The 22337-nt window shown below is 40.9% G+C and overlaps 1 pseudogene across 1 annotated transcript; it reads left to right on the forward strand.

Annotated features, from left to right (window-relative positions):
- Window positions 1-534: 534 nt before the first annotated feature.
- Window positions 535-22128, forward strand: LOC145495881 (uncharacterized; annotated as a pseudogene). The gene is made up of 10 exons (XR_014050484.1): window positions 535-811; window positions 2464-2560; window positions 9236-9739; window positions 10438-10471; window positions 10962-11391; window positions 11986-12750; window positions 13278-13389; window positions 14684-14933; window positions 15631-16422; window positions 20008-22128. The product of XR_014050484.1 is annotated as an uncharacterized LOC145495881 (transcript).
- The last annotated feature ends 209 nt before the right edge of the window (window positions 22129-22337 follow it).

Below are 22337 nucleotides of genomic sequence, written 5' to 3' on the forward strand. Positions count from 1 at the left end.
GCGTGAACTTTGCTTGCCTGGCTGGTTTTCAAGCAATATAATTCGTGGACCGACCCTTTCTGAAAACGATCGACATCTTTGTATGTGAAATGAATGTATAAGGCGCGATTCTTGCCAAAACTTTCTTCGCAAAACACCGCATTCTGTCACGAAGAACGAGCAATCTCGCCTTTCTCGTCCCCAGTTTCCGTGGTCTACGCATGGAACGCCTGGGACCATGACCCCCCTTTTGGCGACCAAAACGCTAGCATTTTAAGACTCGGGCTTTCCTACGGAAGCCCGAGTAATTATGACATTTTTAGTCAATCTTTTATTAACCAAGTTTGCTTGGTACCATACTAGGAAAATATCGGTCTTTCATTTTTTGGTATGGACCTCACTGCGCTCGGTCTGTACTGTCGCGGTCTTGAGCCGATATTCGTTCAGTATATCTTCCGAGCTCGACTAATGAGATATTCTGACCCCACCATATTTTATATAACGAGTTGAATTAATATTGACTTATTAGATCTTTTCCACTTTAATTTAACTGTTTCTAGATATCTTTTGGTGTAGCGAACTTTATCACTATCATGACAGAGCAGTGTCCTTTATATTAAGCGACACTGGTGGCATTGGAAGATTTGGCTATACCGTTCATGTGACCGGTGAGGATGCTGTTATTATTGTGTATGACATAACACAGCAAGATTCACTTCGAATTGCAAGGGAATGCCTTGACGGGTGTCGGAGTGAGTTCAGTCCAAATATTTTCGAAGTACTTGCAGGAAACAAAGCAGATCTTGTTAGCGACAGGAAGGTGACGTTTGAGGTAACTTGTGTTTGTAGCCATAGCTTTACGTCAGTTGTAAAATCTGCAGTTATATTATCAAATCCAATTCTGTCACACCGTAGGAATACAAGTTCTTGAGGAAATCCGTTATATTAATTTGCACATACATTGCATTACATCGGTCTGATTTTTTTCAATGTAATAAGTTTCCTAGCTAATCGGTATCAAGTTCCATTACAGGATATCTACGTGCGATCTGCCACGGCAAATATAGACACAGAGTTCTCATTTTCATCACGCACCTCCTGGTCTTCCACACAATAAACTCTATGACTTGCTAGACGTTGCTCAGAGTTTTATTTTGCTCGCTTCCAGTTATCTATGAGGCACCGTTTGTAAATTTTTCATTTATTTTACTTTTCGGTCGTTTTTCGATTGATCTCAGTGTTTATCCGTTGGTTTTTTTTTCAGTTAGTGTTGGTTTTTTTTTTTATCATAATTCACTACTGACCGTCCCTTTTCACACAAAAAAAGTTTTACTACAATTGGTTATTTGTTAAAACCCAACGTACAACATTTGGTTATTTCATAAAACGATTCATCTATGTATTGGTTTGTCATAAAACCATTCTTATATGGTTTTGTTTTTTGATAAAACCAATGTTGCGTTATTTAGTTATTTGATAGAACCAATCTTGCGTTATTTGGTTATTTGTCAGAACCAGTTTTGTGTTGCTTATATTAATTATTAGATAACACCATTGTGGCGTTACTGAGGTCGTTACTCGGATATTTATTTGACGAATTAAACCATTATTTCGTTTCAGTGTTGAAACTTTTATCATTGTATCCCCTGAACCTTTTTTTTGGGCATCTTACAACTAAAACCCCTTTGCCGGCCTGTCCTTTTTACGTTTTGAAGGATGTTAACGCTATTATTTCAAATAGCCAAATTCAATTTTATGAAATTGGTTATTTGAAATAACCTTAGTGTCAACTCGATGGGCTCAAATGTCGCCCAGCAGTATTGTAACATAAAGAAGGCGCTTAGTGTTTGCGTAGAGTTTGATCTCCGCGGTTGAGTAAATATGGCGTACGGATCAGGTCAGAACGCGAGGTTGTGTACAGCCGTTACAAGAGCAATTAGAGAAGCCATATCTGTTGAAGAACTGATACACCATCATCAGGGAAGAGTTTTTTTCTTATAATCTATTGATCGTTATTCAAGTAACAAAGGACAGCATTTTCGGCGTGGGGCAGCATTTGCAAGGCCGAGGTCACAGGTTTTCACCATGCGGACCGACTATAAGCCGTTAAATAACTTATTTATTTTTCCTTATCTTATAAAGTGGAAGACAAAAGTTTAAGACCGTAGGTAGAGATTTAGAAAAATCCGGACCGCGCTGAAAACCAATCAGATTGCAGGATTCGTTACCGTGCACTCTTGTGGAAGAAAAAAAAAAACTATTCGTGAATGGGTGGTCAGTAATGAATAATCATAAATAAACCAAGTTATCACGAAAATATAAACGACCAAAAGTAGAATAAATAATTGATCATTACAAACGGCGCCCTATGGTTATCTGTGTACAGTGTACCTGTGTAAATCCAGTTTCCCTCCTAGGCTACTGAAACTACAGGTTCAGACCATTGAACAGGGTTTTGTTTCCGGCTTGAATTTGACTGTGTAGGATGGTCAGTCTTGTGCACATGACAAAGATGTGGATCTATTTATGGAAGTGTCAGCATTAACCGGTGAGAATGTGGAAAAGTTGTTCGTAACAGTAGGTGAGTGAAAAACCGATCTGTTTTTGTTTTACTAAATTTTTGGTAACTTCTGTTGACCTTCATCATAGCTACAATGTTAAAAGGTTCGTTACTGCTTGTGCTACAAAGCTGTGTGCTGTCGTTTGTAATTTGAATTAGAGATGCGTAAGCGCGAGGGACCGTTTTACCCTCGTTAACGTCATCGTTGCCCTAACTCCTACATGTAACTCCTCTCGTGGTATTTGGTCACACCTCGTTCGAAGACCCGGGCATCTATCAGTTGTTTATCCCTGGACTCAGTATGTTGTTTAATTGCTGATTCGCTGTTGCTCGCATGTTTTGCTCCTTACGAGCTCCACGAGCGCTTACAAGTCACCTTCACCTTCACCTGTCCCCTGGCGCCAAGTTGGCGCATAGGGCCTCCACATGTGCCCTCCATCGATTCCTGTCTTGCGCTGCAGTGCGCACCTCTCTCCAGGACTGCCACCCTGCTTTGGATCTCTCCTTTTCTACTGTGCGCCGCCAGGTTGTTTTTGGCCGGCCTCTCCTTCTTTTTCCCTCTGGGGTCCATGTCAGGGCTGTAACACAGTCATTGTCAGGTTGTTGTCTGAGGATGTGTCCAATGAATCGCCATCTCCTTCTTACCTCTTCACTCAACCTCTCCACGTTAGCCCTTTCCAGTAGCTCTCTATTACTAATCCTATCTTGCCATTTAATCTTCATTATCCTTCTCAGGCATCAGTTCTGAAACACATCGATTTTCTTAGCATCACCTTCGTTCATTTTCCATGTTTCGCAACCATACATGCGAACTGGTTTGGCCAATGTTTTGTGTAGCCTGATCTTCGTCTTCCTCGACACACTGCTGGAATTCCATACTCGATTCAGCTTCACAAACGCTCCCCTCGCTTTCCCTAGCCTAGCCTTGATGTCTTCTTCTCCGCCCCCTTGTTTACATACTGTGGCTCCTAGATAGATAAACTTCTCTACATCTTCCAACGCCAGACCATTCACTGTGATGGCTTCATTATTCCTTGCATTGACTCTCATGACTTTGCACTTCCCGACATTTACCCGAAGGCCTGTCCTTTCTGTATTTTCTACCAGTCTGTTTGTTTTCAACTGCACGTGTCTTTGTGTTAAGGAAATTAAAGCTACATCGTCAGCAAAGTCGAGGTCCTCAAGTTTTGATGTAAATTTCCACCTCAGTCCGGTTCCCTCCTCTTTCACAGTATGCCTCATTACCCAGTCTATAATGAGCAGGAAAAGAAAGCCAGACATTGTACATCCTTGCTTGACACCAGTCGTTAGTTCAAACCATTCTGAGGTTGCTTCTTCCTCGACAACAGCACATTCAAAGCCATCGTACAGCGCTTTAACTATGTTGATGATCTTCTGTGGGATACCATACTGATTCATTATCATCCATAAGCCATTTCTGTGCACTGAGTCAAACGCCTTCTCGAAATCTACGAAATTGATATAGAGAGTTGCCTGCCATTCATTCACTTGCTCTAATAATAATAATAATAATAATAATAATAATAATAATAATAAATAAATATTTATATAGCGCCTATCCATGCCTGCTCTAGGCGCTGTACAATTCGCCAAAATGATCTGTACTAATCTTAATAATTGAAAATGTGCATTTAAGAAAGTAATAGAAAGTAAAAATCGCTAAGAATAATAAGTTTTCTTAAAAAGATGAGTTTTGAGTTTAGATTTAAAAGAACTTAGATTGTCACATGAGCGGATAGAAACAGGTAGACTGTTCCAGAGTTCAGGAGCGGAAACAGCGAAAGCTCGAGAACGATATGTCTTCAGGTGAAAATTCGTGGGGTTAAGAAGTAATAAGTGTGATGATCGGAGGATTCTGGAAGGTTGGTAGTACGCTACTAGGTCTTGAATGTAGACAGGAGATTGTTGATGAAGAGCCTTAAAGGTAAGTAACATAATCTTGAATTTAATGCGTTCAGAAAAAGGAAGCCAGTGTAATTCTTTCAGTATTGGAGTGATGTGGTCGTACTTTCGGGAACAGGTGATAAGTCGGGCAGCGGCGTTCTGAACAGACTGGAGCTTTTTTAAGGCACACTTCGGTACATTGTACAAAAGAGAGTTGCAGTGGTCGAGTTTGGAAGACACAAAAGCATGGACCAGGATCTCGGTGGTTTTCGTAGAAGATAATATATTGCATAAGATGAAAATTTGCTCCGTAGTTCCTCTACCAGATCTAAAGCCAGCCTGTTCCTTACGGGGCCTGCGGTCAATCCCCAGGCGAATGCGATCAATTACAATTCTTCCCAATATCTTGCTAACAACTGGTAGGAGAGTCACTCCCCGCCAGTTCTTACACTCCCTTAAGTTCCCTTTCTTCGGTATCTTAATAATGAGTCCCCTCTTCCATTTACGTGGGACCTTTTCCAGACTCCAAATCGTGTCTATAAGTTCTTTCACTCTGTCGGTTGTAAATTCAAGGTCTGCCTTCAGTAGTTCTGCTGTTATCATATCTTCACCAGGGGCTTTACCATTCTTAAGACTCTTTATTGCCCTTCTTATCTCAGCTTTGCTCACAGGTCTCGTGTCTATGTCAGCTATGTCCTGCTGTTCGCAATCTTCTTCGTTGATCGGGTAGGCTGGCTCCTCCCTATTGAGTATCTCCATGAAATGCTCTCTCCACCGCTTCCTTCTATCCTCATCGCTGGTTAAGGCGTTACCATTTCTGTCGTTGACAACTGTGCTCTGCCTTGGTTTGTCGTTGCAGATCGTTTTAGTTAAGTTGTAAAGAGTCTTCATGTGTTGCATATTCGCTGCTTCCTCTGCGCTTACAAGTACTCTCCATAATCTAGGCGAAGAAACAGTAATAGCACCTCACTTTGTATACGATCCCTAGATCGTTGGTTGGTCCTTGGGCGTTTTATGAGGTAATGTTCTTAGCGGTCTATAAGATAGTCAAATGTGAAATTTTTGGAGGACGCAACCCGAACGATTAGATGCACCCTCAACATAAGGAAGCACCGCAAACCCCAGTGGCCTCCCCTGTGACTGTCTGGCTTTGTTTTATTGTCGAGGCACTTCCTTAATAGCTTGATATTTGGTACCTTGCATACGGGTGGAGAGCCTGGAGGAGAGCCTGGAGGAGAGTCTGGAGGAGGCAGCGTGGCCTAGTCTTTAGGGCGCTGGATTTGTAATCCGTAGGTCCCGAATTCAAATCTCCTTCCTGCCACTAGATGGATTTGTGTTTGGTGGTCCCAGATTCAACTCCTCCACGCTTTGTAAATAGCCAACTGCTCAGTCTCCTGCCAGTTTGGATTTTTAACATGTTTCTGTTCAATTTACAATATTTGTTTACTCATTTCAGTGTCGTTAATTAGCACAGTAGTGCTAAAGACTTTTACACTGTAATAAAGTGATTTATTTTATTAATTTGAATCGACCAATCAGGATTCAGCAGGGCCGGGTAAAACTATTGTCGATGTCAATGTTTGTTAACAGGAAACACATTGAAGTCGGGAAACTTTTCTCACTAGAGACAGCGTTGAATATTAACATAAAGAAAACTATAACTTCGAAAGCCACAGCAGATTGTAAAAAGTGAAAAATATGCAAAATTTTGTGTCTCCAAGCTTTTAATTTAGCGCCGAAAATCAGCTTCCCCGGGCGTGTCCGGCGACTCGCTCTTAACTCGCCGAGTGTCGCCAGATAGCATATTAGTTGTGCTATTTTGAGCAAAATATGTTGCTCCTCGTCAAATTAAGGTATCAGTATACCCCAAACAACCATCATTCGTTTGCGCCGCTTTACGGTCGGACATTTGACGAAAACTCCAGTAAAGTATATATTTTCTGAAAGTTTAAGAATTGTAGATTACGAAAGTATATTTATTAAGATAATATATAAAAAAATATATAGCGAATATAGCGCTCTATTTCCCAAAGTACAGAGGTTCACTAATCAAGTTCGTTTCCGATCGGGTTTGAGCGAGAGGACAGGATTAACATCGCTATGTCTTCTTGACACCTTTCTTTAAAAAACGGAGTCGAGAATTTTTTTTTGTCGGGTTTGTTTTTGACACGCAGTTAAACTTTGAAATTTGATAAAACATGCATTCTCTTCACTAAAATAGTCATAACTTTTGAAAGAAGCGAAAACTAAAAATTTCCCGACACCTGTTTTTTTTTGCCTGATTATCGGACAACATTCTCTCCAAATTTCAGCGAAAAACCTTAAAAACTCGCTAAAAACGAACTCAAAAGGTGTTCTTCACTCGCTGAATTTTTTTTTTTTTGAGATACGAAGGAAAATATACTTGAAGGCGTTCTTACGGTGCAATGAGATAATTACACAAAAGGTGTGAAAATAATGACGCCTTGATCAATAAAGTGAAGGCTCATTTTACTTTGCCAATGGAGTTGGTATCAATTACAAAGCGGGCTCAAATGTGGGTAACCCAAAAACACTGACCCCGGTCCGCGGACCCCCGCTACGGACTGGGTCCGCTAACTACCCTACGGACCGGTCCACGGACTACCCCAACGGACCCCCTCTACCGACCACCCCAAAATAGTGTAAAAATAATAAATATAGATTCCACTTATGGGTTGTCTAATAGATTCATCGTGTCGGCGAAATTTCGAGTGTTAAACTGTGCAAATGTAAGAGACTTGGGTTTTAACACCCCCGTTCCCACCCCTCCCCCCCCCAAAAAAAAATGCCTAAAAGCTGTTTTCAGTGTAAGGAGATGCCGATGGCAAAAAGAACGAAAGTTGTAACCTTCCATTCGTGGCTCAATCTGGCTATGTAAGATGTGTTTCTGAGTTTTTTAAGCTTGTTTGTATCTGTAATTCCGCTGAGCAGATTGTGAAGCCTGGAACGAGTTCACGAACCCACGGGGGAATGGGCTAAACAAAATGGCAGAGGGGAAAGAGCACAAATTTCGAGGCTTCCCAGAGGTTTTCTTGAGGTTACCCGGAGGCTTCCCGGTCTTTCATATACTGAATGGCCACACCGAAGGAAATGGCAATGTGTAATGATATAACTTGCGCCCGAGCCTGAACCCAAGTCTGTTATATTTGCACAATGTAACGTTTGAAATTTCGCCGACACGATTTTGTTTTTATTCTATTTTGGGGATGGTCCTTAGAGGGGGTCAGTAGGGGTAGTACGTGGACTGGTCCATAGGTAGTCCGCGGACCCGGTCCGTAGTGAGGATCCGCGGACCGGGGGCCAGTGTTTTCGGGTTACTCCTTTAAATGTTGCCTCCGGCGGAATATATCCTTTGCAAGATCTGAATTCCACCGCTCGTGTACCCAGGTTAGTAAGAAAATATTTTTCGGTTCTGTTTCTTCTTTTCGATCTGTATAACGCATTTGCTTGGAGATGCCGTAGGCAATGAAAGGGCGCACTCGTAAACAACATAAAGGAAACCCACGAGATTTCGATTGAGTTGATATGTTACCGTGACCTCTTCGGACGGCGCCAAGGGAGTAATGCTTAGAGAATGTCAAATATCTTCCTCGTCCAGTACAAGAAACTGCTCCTGCTCGCAGCAGGAACCTTTGTCGCTGGCCAGCTAAACCATCGGTCCAATTCTGATCGATTGTTTTGGAAACATTTCTGCCCCGGCATTTTGCTATGTAGTAATTTCTTCGCACTTGCAAATGGACAAGTGAAGACATCGACGACATATTTAAGTTCAAATCAACAATCTGCAAACGGAGAACACTCAGAACAGCTCGTCGACTATCAAACACAAATGTAGGCAATCGTACTACGCGGCAATCTGTCACGCAACTTTTTATGTACTTCTCGTGACAACCCGTTGACAGCTATCAGTTAGAGGTAATGCAAAGAAGGGTTTTTCGTTCATAACTGCTTAGAGTCAATCTTTTTTCATATAATTTTTTTTAAAATGAAAGATCGCAATAAGATTTATCGGAACAAGCGAAAAACAATTTTTTTGAAAAATGGTCAATTTTGGAGTATAGTGGTACCTTAAACTTAAGGTTCTCGAGTGAAGTTTGAGAAGAGGCCAAAGCAACTTTGCCATTCTCTCTATTTTTGTTAACTGCGAAGAAAAAGACTATTTTAAGGGCAGCTTGTTTTTGACTGCCGCTCGTAATGCGGGCGTAGCCACTGTATGCAAGGTATGTCACTAGCCAAATTATAAAATTTCAGTACAGCCTAACCTGTGACTTTTAAAGTTGTACCACTCTTGACTTATGTCTGTGTTCCAGCTCTTTTGTGAGTTGGCGAAAAGTGTAGTGTTAAACGCATCCTTATCCTGGGTCCTTAACCTCAACAGAGTCTTCTAAGACTGCTTTGCTTGTACCATTTCTCCAATTCCTTCAGATATTCTTTGGATTGATGGTAAGGAGTCATTGTTGTAAGGCCCGGATGTGAAAAGCATTGTAAAGTCTGACACTTGTCCTGGGTCGCTGTTCCATATCTTTGGCGAACACCACATTGCTGGTGCGGCGCAATTGCTTTTAATATTCTGCTGCTTAAGCTTAAACCGCTGACATGGTTTTCTCGTGTCCAGTAAGGATTTAAATAGTACTGAGGCATTATTGACAATGCATGTTTCGGTTTTGCAGTTTTGATACTGCACATCAGAGAGAGCTGAGTCCTAAATTGACAAAAGGAACCTTTTATCTAAAACAACTGAATGAGAAATTATTATTATTATTTTTGTAGCGCACCAGTTGGAGAGTGAACTTACTTTAACGAAGACAATTCGTAAAGATAGCAAGGCTTTAAATCTGGAAGGGAAGAGATTGTTAAGGATTTCATACGCTGTCACAGAACTGATGACGGAGGTGGAAGTACTGAACCTTTCACACAATGAGCTCGCAAAGTTACCACATAGTACAAGTAACCTGTCAAACCTTACAAAGCTGAATTTGAACCACAACAAGCTAACACAGTTTCCTGAAGTTGTTGTTACTCTGATCAACCTGACGCACTTGTTTGTGAATGACAATGAACTCTCAACACTACCGGAAAAAATGAAAAATCTGGAAAATCTAGAGGAGCTGGAATTGAGGAACAACAAAATGAAAAAAGTCTTTAAATATATCGTGGACTTACATCGTCTTAAAAAGCTCTCCGTGACAGGTAACCCCTTGAAGTTTGAAGAAATTGAACGGCTCATGACGCTAATGGATTTGAAACCACAAAGGATGTCAATAGACATTGCAGGTTAGCATTAAATAGGACCATTTACCTTATTTCATGCACTGGTGCATCATGGTCTAGCATAGAACTGGTATGGCTGCATATTTCTTAAAGTTAGTGGTAGTGGGTCAATTCTAAAAACCTTACTAAAACAAAAGAAATTGTTTATTCGTGCCTCAACCTCAGTGTTATTTCTTTAATTTGTTTTAGTTTCCTAAGCCTTAAAGCTATGTTAGAATTTTACGAATGAGATACGCGATCATGATCGCAGATTGTGCTTATTTGATACTTTCCGGTCACTTGCAAACCTCTGTGATTGAAGTATGCAACAACAACCAATTTAAAATAATTCCCTTATATAGAGCCTTCGCAATCAGAAAAATAGGTCGGCAATGCGTACTTGTGTGCTTATAGCTAGTTTTATTCATTGGGTTGAAGTATTGTAGTCTTACGATTAGGCAATTACTAGAAAGATAAAAGTACAAGAATAAATGAGGTTTGTGCTAGGAACGTAATTGAGCCTGCTGTTTTAACTACCCAGGGCTTCGGTAAAAAACGATTAATTCAATATTTTCGCCATAATATTATAGTTGTCAGTGTGGCGCAGTGGAGACGATATCTGCCTTGTGAGCGGGAGGCTATGAGTTCAACTCTTTTTACTTATTTTCTTTTTTCTCTTTAACTTACGACAGTATTCCCTCACAATTAATGAATTATAACAGGGTGGCGCAGTGGTAAGGATTCAGCCAGGGAATTGGAAGTCGGATGAAAGGGTTTGCGGTGCAAATCCTGGTGTGGGCATTTCCTCCTCCTCCTCCTCCTCCTCCTCCTCCTCCTCCTCCTCCTCCTCTTCCTCCTCCTCTTCCTCCTCCTCCTCCTCCTCTTCCTCTTCCTCTTCCTCCTCCTGTTCCTGTTCCTGTTCCTCTTCCTCTTCCTCTTCCTCTTCCTCTTCCTCTTCCTCTTCCTCTTCCTCTTCCTCTTCCTCTTCCTCTTCCTCTTCCTCTTCCTCTTCCTCTTCCTCTTCCTCTTCCTCTTCCTCCTCCTCCTCCTCGTCTTCCTCCTCCTCCTCCTCTTCCTCCTCCTCCTCCTTCTCCTCCTCCTCCTCTTCCTCCTCCTCCTCCTCCTCTTCCTCCTTCTCCTTCCCCTTCTCCTCGTCCTCCTTATGCACGCATAATGCATAAGCTGACAAACATGCATGCGTAATAAATAAGCCCACAAACATCACTGCATTTTCTTACAATTACACTCCTGTAGAAATACAAGCGAAAGGAGGTTTTGCAAAGCTGCTCTATGAACAAGCGCTGAAGGATGGATCTGTGAATGTTTACCGCGGTAGAGTATTATTGGTCGGCCAGGATCGTGCTGGCAAAACAAGTTTGAAGAAGTCTCTTTTAGGTTTGCCATTTAACCCTAAAGAAGAGAGCACTGAGGGAATCGAAGTTGATCCTTCAGTCTGCGAGATTGAAGTCGAACAAGTAAAAAACTGGAATTCCACTAGCGAGAATAAGCCAAGTCTGGCGGAATTTTCTGAAGACATATCAAGAATGTTAGCTGAAAAACAGTATCACTGGATAGTCAATGAAGTAAAGGAAGATTCCGGAATGGAATCAAAGCTAGAACTGACGGGTGAAGAATCAACAATGGAGCTGGGCACAAACAGCTCTGACATGAATCAGGTTTGAATGTTAAAGTCTGGGGCGACTCTAGTTTAAAAGTGAATGGTATGGTCGATGTTAATATATAACGACACTAAAAGTGACCATACATAATCTCTTTTGGTGGCTGGAGGTTATTAGTAGCTACGTGTGCGAGTTTGAGGAGTGATCAGTGTATAACAGTACTGAGTAACACTGACAGGCCAAGAGTAACGTCCCAGACAGCACTGATAGCTACTTCCTGTTTGACTTATTTGCCACTTACTTTGATTCCACACCCAGGCAACATAGCACGGTTGAACTGTTGCTTGGCGCCACAGCATGAGACTCGTGTGCCTATCTTCTAAGAGCATAAAACTAGGCATTTTTTAAACATAGGATTACGATACGTAGAAAAGGAGGTAGTATACACAATATTTGGGCTTTGATCGAATTGTAGTCAGATTAGATAGATAAGGCTGACTCATTTATTGTGCAAGGTGAGTCCTTGTGGGCAAAAATGTGACAGTTCTTTCTCAGTACTCCTACAATATTTCTCAGATGTAATTATATATACTGGAATAAGCAGGTCCTAATGAAACGAAAATGCTTCCTCTTTTAAAAACTCCATTTTAGGTTCCTGAAAATGTTGGCAATCTCAAGAACTCGACCATTTCCCCGCCAGAGAGTGAAATGCGAGTGCAAGCTGTAACAAAGACTACCGTTGAAGACCCTCCAGATGACAGCAGTGTAAGTTCAAGTAAAAATTCAACATTAAGATGGATGCAACCTCCCCTCCAGATGACGTCACAAAACATGCGTATCAGCGGTTGAAGGATATGCTTGAAGGTGTGCATGGTGACGCTGAAAATGCTGCTGACAAAAGAGAAACCGTAGTTACTGTAGATTTGTGGGATTTTGCCGGACAGCACCTGTACTACGCTTCTCATCCTGTGTTCCTGTCATCACGAGCAGTGTATGTCCTGGTGCACAACCTTAGCAAGGCACTAGACGCCCCAGCCCAGCCCTGTGTTCGACAAGGAACACGTGATAAATTTTTGGAAAACCCAAACAACGAAACAAATCTGGAGAATTTGCTGTCATGGCTGGTAACAATCCACAGTATCAGACCAACAGGAGAGGAAATGGTTGGCAACTCAGGCGACATGCTGCCCTATCTCCGACCTCCAGTGTTCATTGTTGGCACACATGCTGATAAACCATTCGAGGATATCGAGGCTACGACATCAAAGATACAGCAGGGAATATCTGGTAAGGAATACGAGAGGCATGTTATCCGGCCATTCTTCAGCATTGACAACACGCTGGGCGATAAGTCATTGTTACGCAAGATGAAGAATTTGTTTGTGAAGCCTGCGCAAAGGCGTAAACGACAAGCAGGTAAACGATCTTTTTGTGCTGGATCACTGATTGAAATAAAACATTTCAGCTTACAATGAACAGACATTTTATACATGACTATTACCTAACTCAGGTTTAAGTCTGCATTTGGTTTATTCATGAAATCCATCAGTAAAGCAAATTGGTAAAACCGAGATTTCTTCAAATACTGGCCATGCCTTTCTTAGAATTGACGTTGTTTTGTATGGAGGGAGCAGTTTGAATATGTATTGCGGTACAGATAGCCCTGGAAAGATTTACATTGTTTACATCCTCTGCCAAAGGTACCTCAAAAGGTTTATTTTTGTTTTCGTTTAACGAGCCATTAATTTTAGAGTATGTTTGTTTAATAATATCTTTCCTGAGCCATGCTTTCGAATTCTAGCAGAAAGTAGCACAAATCAGCAAACGTGTGTAGAGAAGACACAGGTAATAAGAGCTCCTCTGTAACAACTGCCATTCACTCAGGACTTGACGCTTAACTTCGTTTGGATGCTTTACAGCTTGTTGCCATTTGTAATTTACAGGGCGAGGCAGTGACACTGATGTTGCTAGTAATGATGGAATTCATGCTCTTCGGACCAAAATCATGGATGTTTTGAGGAAGGAGCCATACATGGGGGAGAAGATACCAGTCAAGTAAAGTGATATCGCAAGAGAAAGAGATATTCAGACCTTTGCAATAACAACAGTTGCACAAGAGGCCTGTAAAAAGGATTCAGTTGCTATGGTCTCCCATTGAGACCTTTTTGGGTTTCTTTGCAACTAAATTGGTTGCGAATGTCTCTTTCTTTTTATGTATTTCATTTATACCAGTTCGTGCACTTCATAGTTCTACACATCGGTAGTGTAGTAAATTTAGGGTCTGTCTGTCTGCAGTCATTTTATCACATCAGCACAACTAGGGTTTCCATTTTCCCTCAATCTTTTCATTACTGTGTACTGACCGTATTTTCTCGATTAAACGTTGTGGCGTTCATTTCAAACTTGGCCTTGTACGTAGACCCGGCATTTAGTTTTCACTGCATTTTTTTGGTCTTGAGTTTATTAGCAAAGGTTTTTGTTTATCATTTTGGACAGCCATATATTTAACCATTAGAGCTTAACCTAATACTACACCTCAAATAAATGCTGGAAGGGCTTATTTACAACTCTATCTTAGAGAACCAACATTTAATATAAAAAATATGATACTATCCTTGGAAAGAGAGTTTGGAACGTATATACTTTATTTGTAACTGCATTCATTGAAAGATCGAGGAGAGTATTTAGGCTATATAAGTGGAGAGAAGCAAGAAAATACCCTCCAATGAATTTAGTAAAAAAGAAATGCGTCTTCTTATCGAGAAACTAGGATTTCTGACGAGCCATGTCTTACATTTGATTAAACTTAAAATTTCTATGAAGTATTACATGGGGATTTTTCATGTACTTTCTTGCGAATTTTACAGGGCAAATATCCGTAAAAATCTCTCGATGGGAATTTTCCATTCATATGTCATCTTGATAACATATAGCATTTCCCAAGATTTTTTCTGTGAAATTTTCCTATTGGAACTATCAATTATCCCTCTCGTGGAATTTTCGAAGCCCATGTTTTGGAATGTCATCGGTTAGGAGATTTCAATACAGCATACACTTTATCACCAAACTATAAAAACTCTTGGTTACAAAAAAAAAGGAGACAAAATAAGAGAAAAATGAAAAATATGAATAAATAAGTAAACGGCGGGAACAAATCACTAAATCACTAAATACCTAGGAATAAAGTAAATTAGCAATAAACAATTGACTAGTAAGTTTCAGGTGAATGTTGGCAATATGGTTGAAAGATGTTATGTTTAACTTTGTTTTTAAAAATTTCAAGGGGGAGATATTGAATATATGAATACTTTTCGAAGCTAATTAGTTATTTTGTTTGATTGTTCTTTAGGTGGTTCAACTTCGAAAAGGTCGTTGAAGCTTTGGTAGCTGAGAATGTGTATCACATGAATGTGGAACAACTTCAAACGTATGCCAAAGAAGTGTGCTTTATCGAGGATGAAGACCGGTTCTACGCCATGCTACATTTTTATCATGACCTCGGAATGATTGTAAAGCACCGCAGCACAGTCATACTGAAGGCGCAATGGTTAATTGAGCTATTCAAGATGCTGATAACCATACCACCCTTCAACAAAGCGGTACGAAGACGTTATGCTTAGCTCTTAAAAAGCGTATCTTCTATACGAAACGCCTAGAATATTCCCCAAGCAAACTCTTGGTCATATGGACCTACGCATATTTTTATTGAGGACAGCTTTTAAATGAGATCTATTCCTCTGGGCGAAGGCAAGCGCATTAGGGGTGTGAGTTACTAAAGTAGCTATTTACCATAGATTAAAACTACGTTCAAATAAAGTCTGAAAGTAATAGCTTAAAATTTGGTAAAACCAAAAAGCTGTCGGGATAGTTAAATTTAGCAAGATTAAGGAAGGCTGTGAAAGACGGACCTGTAAAATGCGGGCTGAAGTCTTAAGATACATCATACCTCAGTGACAAAACTCTTTAGGAGAGGCGTTTTCCGTTTCTTTTCTCTTTTACCGATGCAAGTGAACATACGTGAGACAAATTAAAGAACGCAAGGTCCAGCAGGGTTAGAGTGAAAAATAATCCCTTAGCATTGTAGTATAATTCTGGCCTCGCTAACCATGAGTTTCTCCATAGGTCAGTGGTTACAGCACTCAGCTGATATATGGGAGGTAATGGGTGCAAATGCCGTCGGGGACTCAGATTTTCTCTTGTCAGATGTTCGGGACATGTTGAACGTTGTTTTCACAAATCTCCTTTGCTTCGGCAAAAAATAATTATGCAACGTAAGTGTGTTCTGTTTGTTGGTAGTATCCCGTAGAATCCAAGTGCTGGCTGGAGGTAGAGACAAGCGGTGTCCTGAGCATGGAACTTGTCGATCGTGTCTTTTCCAAATTCATTCAGCAAGGCCTTGTCAAGGAAGACATCTTAGACATGATGGAGCGATTTGGTTTGATCGCCAAGTTCTCAGCTTCGCCAAGTAATGTGAAGTACTTTGTACCCGCTCAGCTTAAGTCGCCACCTGAAGACCTTGGTAAACTGGAGCCATCGCCCACCGATCCTTGCCCGTTGTATCTTCATTTTGTGGATGGTTTTGTTCCGCATGGATTCTTCTCTCAATTTGTTTCAAGATCGATATCTTGGTGTTCCAAGATTGGATCCGTACAACCCCCAAACCTGTACCGAGATGGAGCTTGGTTTGTTGTTGGTCGGCAAATAATACATGATATGATTCTGATTTGCAAAAAGAAGTTCATCAAGATTTCCCTCAAGCAAAGAACTGAAGAGGAAGCAGTTCCAGTTTCGACATCGCCAGAAACAGCAAGAAGTGTGCGATTGTTTGTGGAAGACACTTTACAAGATTTGTTGAAGCAGTTTCAGTACCTTGGTAATCTGCGGTACGAGTTCTGTGTTGCATGCCCCTACTGTCTGCAGGGAGGTCAAGTGTGTGCAAACCACAGCCAAACCTTGTGCACTCACGAAGATTGTCTGCACCTCCTTGAAATAAAACAAGGAGGACGCTTGATCTGCATGAAGAGCGTCAGTGGCAAAGTACTCACAGTTCGTGGTCTGGAAAAGTGGTACCCACAAAGAACAAGCCAGGTTTGATTTATGAATAAAAAGTAATGTATTTCACAAGTAATAACACCAGTGGTTGACATCGTAGTTCAGCATGGGTGTTGCAAATCAAACGCAAAAGGTATTATCTACCTTTAGTATAATTTTCAGAGGTGAATATTAGAATTGGACATTCTGTTTTGGTCGAAAAGCTTATCATATGACGCTATATTCACCCCGCTAGAGCTTGGTTAGTAAGCTCGCCATCTTTGCCATCTTGGGAAGTAAACATGGCGGACAGTTGCTGAATGAAGTTTTCATTTATTCGAAAGACATCGCTCCAAGTCCAGGATATTTGAAAGAATGGAGAATTTTCACAATGACTGCTGCCGCCCTTGGACCAAAAATCTTCTTAAGAGCTCGTATTCAAGGCTTTTAAGAATTGTAAACGCAGTGGTTGCGTAGATCGCCGGCAGGTCAGATCGATTGACCGAAATTTATCTTTCTTCAAACTAAAGGCTTAAGCTACTCATTTTTAGGTGATGATGACAACTGTGAAGGAAGTCAACAACGATAAAACGGTACCGGATGAATTTATTTTTCGTAGGTAGTGTTTCGCTCGTTTGTTTTGCTGCCGAACTCGATGATCGATGTACTACGGCTGCATACGTGTATGCACACGAACAATTGCGTCTGTGTTTCTATGTTTTAGTCCGTTATTTTGTAGTCCTTGATATTCACGTCTGAAAATTATACTAAAACAATTATTCGCCTCAGGCTCAGTGAACATTGGTGAATATTCACTTCGACTTCGTCTCGGTGAATATTCGCCAATGTTCACTTTGCCTTTGGCGAATAATTAGGGACTTTAAGATACGCTACGGCGAAGTGCTACTACGGCTACTTTGGCCGCGAGGGACTAGGTTGACAACGGTGTTTTACCCGCCAAACTCAAGTGATTAAAATTTTGTTGTACGGCAACGGTATGTGCAGTCTCTACGTGTCTTTACAAAAATGAGTACTGTACGGGTCCGCAAATGATCCCAGGACCGCAAATGATCCCGACTAAAAAAAAAAAGGAATGGCATGGATTTATATCAGAGGAAGGTGAGAACATGTACAAAAAATATGAACTAAAGAACATGTTTTGTCATTTTACAAAAAAATATTCCACAGTTGCTGTTTTGTTCTTCGAACGGTACAGATCGTTTTCATTGTCACGCAATTAAAAAAAAATAATAAATCGAAAACCAACCAATGGAAAAAGCTAAGAAATTGTGATGTACGTTATAGAAGATAACTAAATAAGACACTTCTCCAGGTTTTAGGCCTGCGCGTTTCCCCAAACTTCAGAAATTCGTCGTAAATGTTTCCTAAAAATTTACAGAGCCCAGTAAGAAAACGCCATGTTGATATCCATCCGTGGTACACCAATATGGCGGCTGGAATGTAGTGTAAACATCTGGAACTTACTTTGGCTTTCTAGGCGACTGATTATCAGTACTAAACAAACAAGCGTTTATATAAGCACTTTTCCTAATGCTCTAACTTCTAAAAAGGCTCAAAATCATGAGATAAGTATACATTTTTCAACAAACTCGATCGTAGCGTTGTGTCACGCAACCTCCATAACCCTGAAATTCAAAATGCTCTGGTTACCAAACGAAGCACGCTAATTGTAAACAGATATAAATATACCGCTTCTTTTGCCTGATGAGGATAGAAATACGTCACGTGAAGACGATCTATTGAATTAGAAGTCTTTACATACTTGTAAACATTCTCTAAATCCCAGTGGCGAAAGTATCAAACATCTATCAAACAGCTAACACTCAAAACGGAGAGCAAGCCTTGACCTTGCTTGGTCATGAAGCCGAACTTCATAACTATAGCTTGGAATTTTGGCTTCTTAGAATACTCAAGTGGTCATTTCCGAGGAATCAAAGCCAAAATACGACCGAGGAAAAATTACAAAATAAATTTGTTCAAATTTCCAGTGCTACACACTACGTGCTTTGCAACGTGATGAAGCGTTGTAGGCTTGTGGGTCTACTCAGGTGACAGCGTCTTCCTTAATAGTTGCTTCATGGTTAGATTTTAGTTTAAAACTTTCAGACGAGAGGCGTTAATGGCTGATAAAATGTGACTTCACTATAACACCGAACTATCAATGTTTAACAAAGGAGGATATGTAGCGTATGTTGCACTGATCATAATTTTACTGAGAATTGCAAAGAAATGCAAGCCAAGTCGTGTTTTAATGATTGAGTGGTGATATTCATAACATCGTAGTTAGCAACAAAATTTAGTCGAAAGTATGAAAAAAAAAGCAAGTTGTAAGCCACTATAATTATAAGATGGCTTTAATAAAATCATCAGTATTCACGAGCGCCAATTCCCTATCCACACCATCCCACCATCCATGCCATTCCTGAGTTTTTAGTCGGGATCATTTGCGGTCCCTATCGGGGATCATTTCCGGTCTGGGATCATTTGCGGTCCAATTTGGGGATCATTTACGGTCCGGGATCATTTACGGTCCGGGATCATTTGCGGTCCTGGGATCATTTGCGGACCCGTACAGTACTTTCAAGGAAACCAGAGATCATTCTACTTTCATACAAAATAGACTTGATTAATGACAATGATTTCCTTCTCCTGTATCCGTCTTACATCTCCCAGAACTCAGATTTGCCTTTTAGAACTTGATAGAACCGCCTGTAATTCCAACCACAAAACAAAATATAAACTCTGATATACTGAAAAAGCTCGATTTCAACACGGACTGGACAGGTTGTTCGTACAACGATTACGTGATAAGCCCGAAAATGCAAAACTTTCGATTATAATAAATACATTTTGAACGGTAACAAACAATTATAGTTCAGATTAGAACATACGAAGCTTTCTTATAAACGGCTGTTCGGCCTGATACTAATATGACTGAATTGATCCTCTCGCTGTAGGTATTAAAATCTTTCAAATTTTCTGTACAAATGACAAAGAAACAATGATCTTAGAACTGATTTTTATGATTGAGAACTTTATCTTCAAACTAGGCTGTTCAAACAGTTGAAAAAGCGTTAAAATGAGAAGTAAACTGCAGGCTTATACTCACGTAGTGAAGAGTACGTGAAACCAAGCACTTTCCCGTAGTAGAAAGGAAGGCTACGGCGGGAAAGCCGTACTGGTACGCGCGTCATGACGTCACCGGAAGTGATCTTCACTAACTGCCGTGGTACTACAACCTAGCCGTACCATACCTTAAAGTCCCTATTGTTAAATATCAGGCAACAGTCGTCCCTATTACTTGTCCATGGGGAAGCATTTAAATTGAAGAATGCGGAAGTTATTCATGCAAAGAACTGAAGATCTGTTGAGGTCGCAATCAATAGTAATGGGATTCCCCTGTTTTGTTCACATCTGACAAGCTTGGTATAAAACCATCGGAGAAATTTCCACACTTGTTCCCTTGTATTTATTTTGGTTTTCGTGACGCGCACCCAAGTAATCCAAGTTGAAGAAGTCATGCTGTCTTGCATTGCAGGAAAGAATTATCTCATGCCCGCTTACAATATAAACCGACAAAATTGGCTGCATTTCTATGAAGACGTTTTCATTCTCTTGCAGGATGTATTTCTTTCCACTGTAGCTGGTAAATCCCAGGGCGAGCCAGCACAAGGTAATCTAGGGACGTCCGATAGAGTTTTGAATGTAACTCTCTTAGCCAGTGAGTGGCGTTCGTCAAAGGGGGGGCTTGTCAACCATAAGTAGAGAGCTTGCCTTACAGCTGGCGCAATTGAAAGTACAAGTCACTCTATTAGTCCCACAGTTTGCCTGCTCTGAAGAAGAAAGGAGGGTCGCTAAAAGCCACAACATTGCCATTAGAGAAGCAGAGAGACGTCCGGGCTACGACTCCCTTGAATGGTTGAGCTTCCCACCAAGAGACCTTGCCATTGACGTCGTTCTGGGTCATGGAGCGAAGCTTGGTAAACAAGCCCAGGTCATTAGAGAGTCGCACAGTTGTAAGTGGGTCCAGGTAGTGCATACTGCACCCGAGGAACTCGGAATGCACAAGAATTATTCCGAGGCCATTTCGAAAGGTGAAGAGAAGAACAGAACCGAAGTAGACCTGTGCAAGTTGGCCAATGTTGTTGTGGCTGTTGGACCCAAGTTGAAGGAAGCCTACTCTGCTTACCTGCGATCGTGCAAAGAACGCCAAGATGTAATTCAGCTAACTCCAGGTATTTTCAGTGAATTTTCAGTCGTAAAGCAAGCCACTTTCGACAGCGAGAAGTTTAGGGTGCTGATTTTTGGCCGCGGTGATCAAGAAGACTTCAGTCTCAAAGGATATGACATTGCTGCTAAAGCAATAGTTGAACTGGGAGACAGCTCGTACCGTCTGATATTTGTGGGCGAACCAGATGGAAAAGAAGAGGACGTCGCAAACAAGTTGCTGCACTGTGGAATCTCTAAAGATCAACTGGTCGTCAGGAAATTTGTCCAAAACAAGGAGAGATTGAAGGAGTTGTTTTGCGAGGTCGACCTTGCTATCATGCCGTCCAGGACGGAGGGTTTTGGTCTGACTGCGCTGGAAGCCTTGTCTGCTGGTCTTCCCATTCTTGTGAGTGGAAACTCGGGTTTTGGAAATGCACTGCGTTCGTTACCATTAGGCAAGCCATTTGTGGTGGAGTCAGCCGAGCCTAAAGAGTGGGCCAACGCAATCGAAGCTGTCCGTCTGAAAGAGCGAGCAGAGCGGTTGCAAGAGATTCGAAGCTTACGAACAAGCTACGATAATGAATTCAGCTGGAAGGAGCAGTGTGAAGCTCTTGTTCGAAAAATGTGGCGGTTAGTTCATGGTAAGACTTTCATTCGTCGCGTAGTTTGCTCTGTGGGTCCAATATAATGGAATTGTTAAGAGTCATTTCAACACATGCCGTTTGGAAAGTAAAGGTTAGGCTTTTTCTTGGCCTTACTCTCGAAAGGTGATGTACACTTTATGAAAAGGTTTTTTCAAGATGAATGTAAAAATGTATTGTGGTTAAAGACCTCTGAGCGAAAATATTCGAAACATTGAAAAACAAGTTCTCTAGATGACAAGTCAAATCAATCGCGTGCAGAACATATCGTATCAATTCATTGCACAGAAGACATTTCGCAGTCGCCAAAATAATGTAGAGGATTTCTTGAAATAATTGATACCACTCTTACAAGCAATGTATAAATTTTACACGTGGGAGAAATCTTGTCAGAGGAAAGAGATTTGTGTGAAAGATATGAAGTGCTTAGTTTTCGGAGCCAATGTTTTGGAAAGTTTATCAGAGAAATGAAAACAATTCTAATTAGTTTCTGTATATACGAAGACGATTACTTTAAGTTTCATTTGAATACAAACATAAAACAACAGTTATCCACTGGATAGTGATTTAACCGGTGGATAGCGTCATCTGCCCTTTGATCAACTGGCTCCTGTTATCCACACTTTTCATAGTTTTTCTTGAACTGGAAGCAAAGTTTAACGATCTAGGGATAACACTCCCTCTACAAGCGAATCCCTGCATCAAAGATTTGGTGCCAATCCTATGTGAACAGTAGTGCTTCTGATGGCTAGTAACTTTTTCTTTATTATTGCTAAGAAGTTTTGGTTTGTTTTGGACTGTTAACAAGTTATTCGTCTCAAATGAAATCTTCTTTACACAAAATATGTACACTCGTCAGTGGCAAATCTTTCTTGTTTCTCATAGTTTCTACCAGTTGTTTATTTGTTACATACACTGTTCTCTCTCACAGGTTAACAAGGCTAGACCACTTCACTGTGGCGATACATGACTCAAGAAACTCCTGAGCAAACAATGAACTGTTGCAACTTTTTAAAACTGAAGGAAAGATTGCGTTTGCCGGAAGAACTTTATGTTATCTTAACATGCACATTGTGTAGCACAGGTATTACACAACTGGGA

The sequence above is a fragment of the Orbicella franksi genome, chromosome 8 (genome assembly GCF_964199315.1).
Source record: "Orbicella franksi chromosome 8, jaOrbFran1.1, whole genome shotgun sequence".
NCBI classification, from domain to species: Eukaryota; Metazoa; Cnidaria; class Anthozoa; order Scleractinia; family Merulinidae; genus Orbicella; species Orbicella franksi.